This window comes from Pinus tabuliformis, chromosome 4_2, assembly GCF_031772625.1.
Source record: "Pinus tabuliformis cultivar Carrire ecotype Pingquan chromosome 4_2, CPIR1, whole genome shotgun sequence".
NCBI classification, from domain to species: domain Eukaryota; kingdom Viridiplantae; phylum Streptophyta; class Pinopsida; order Pinales; family Pinaceae; genus Pinus; species Pinus tabuliformis.
In genome coordinates this window covers 815,673,797-815,675,848 of record NC_142304.1, presented here as the reverse complement: position 1 = coordinate 815,675,848, position 2,052 = coordinate 815,673,797, and positions in this window count along the sequence as shown.

Sequence of the window (2,052 nt, the reverse complement as noted above, 5' to 3'; positions counted from 1 at the left end):
CTTCTAGAGTCCAAGAAAATGCATCTTTCTTCAGTAATGTTATTAGAGGTGTTTCTATTCTCCCATAATTCTTAACAAACTTGCGATAATACCCTATCAACCCGATAAATCCTCGCAGATGCTTTATGGATGTGTGGATTTTCCATTCCTTAATGGATTTAATTTTGCTATGGTCTACCTTAACACCTTCATGGGATACAATATGACCCAGATATTCCACCTCTTGTACTCCAAAGAAACATTTAGAGGCTTTTTCATATAATTTTTTCTCCTCCAATAGTTTGAGCACATTGTCAACATGTTGAACATGATCCTTCCAAGACTTACTGTAGATTAGTATATCATAAAAAACTACTAACACAAATTTTCTAAGGAAGGGTTTGAAAATGGAATTAATCAAACCTTGAAATGTAGAAGGTGCATTGGTAAGGAAAAAAGGCATCACCAAAAATTCATAATGACCCTCATGAGTTCTAGATGTTGTTTTCATAATGTCTTCGGTCTTCATTCTGATTTGATGATATCCTAAACGAAATCTAACTTGGTGAAGCAAATTTCTCCATGTAATTCATCAATGACAGGAATAGGAAATTTGTCTTTAATAGTGAGCTTGTTGAGCTCCCTATAATCCGAACACATGCGCCATGATCCATCCTTCTTGTGCACCAATACTACTAGAGCAGAGAAAGAACTTTTATTAGGTTGAATTATACTAGCCTCTAGCATTTTAGCAACCATACATTCAATTTCACGCTTTTGGGCATATGGATATTTGTAAGGCCTGATGTTTGGAGGGACACTTCCTGGAATCAAATGAATAGCATGATCATGATCATGAATAGGTGGGATGCCTTTGGGAGTCTCAAATATCTTGGAATTATTGCCCAAAACTTTTTGGAGATCTCGAGAAATAGATGATTTCGATGTGGGAACCTCTAGTGAACATAATTGTGCAATTACACCCCATTGTTATTTATTTAGAATCTTTGTCATGTTGTTAGAGCTTATTATCTTTCCCGGTTTCCTTGTGATACCCCTTAATTCAACTTCCTTTCCTTCCCAAAAAAATTTCAAGAAAAATTCTTGAAAATTAAAAGCTATTGTACCCAAAGATTGTAGCCATTGGACTCCTAGTACAATATCAACACCACCCATTGGAATGGAAAGCATTGAACTATTAAATACATATTCTCCCATGGATAGCTTTATATTATGGCACTTTCTAGAGAAATTTATGGTTCCTCCATTTGAAACCATCACTTGACACTCTGGTGCTGGATATAGGAAGCAATTCAATTCCTTGGCTATCTTACATTTAATAAAATTATGGGTACTACCCGAATCAATAAACACTATTACCTTTTTCTTCTTGATATGTCCTTCTATATTGAGGGTTTGAGGAGTGATAATTCCTACCAATCCATTACAAGATATGGTCGGATTCATTTCTTCTTTCTTTAGGTTTGGTTCCTGGTGTATATCCTCCTCTTTTGACGTTTCTTATTCCTTTTCTTCCTCCTCTTCACAATCTATGTAAAATAATTTCTTCTCGGCACACTTATGACCTTTAGTGCATTTTCTATCACAACTGTAACAAATCCATTTTGCTATTTTTTCTTCCAATTGTTGTGGTGTCAACCTTGTAGGTTGTGGAAGGCTAGGGGGCAACAACACTTACATCTTTATAGTTGTGAGTGGTAGACTTCCTTGTTGCCATAAGTTTGCTTTCAATTTTTCTTGCCAACCTAAATTCCTTCTCCAATGAATCAGGTTCCCAAAGGCAAACTTCATGTTTGATGTCATCCTTTAATGTCCCTATGAACATATCAATCCTATACTCCTCTAGAATATCTTTTACCCTTATATTCAGTTTTTGGAATTCCTCAATGTGCTCAACCATTGAACCCTTTTGTTTGAGATTTATCAATTGGCTAAAGAAGGTGTTTCTTTTTGTATCCTCATAATGTGATACAATTTCCTCCACAAAAATTTATCAAGTGACAATTTTTTTACGAGAGAAAATCCATCGATATCATACAAACTAATTGGGTT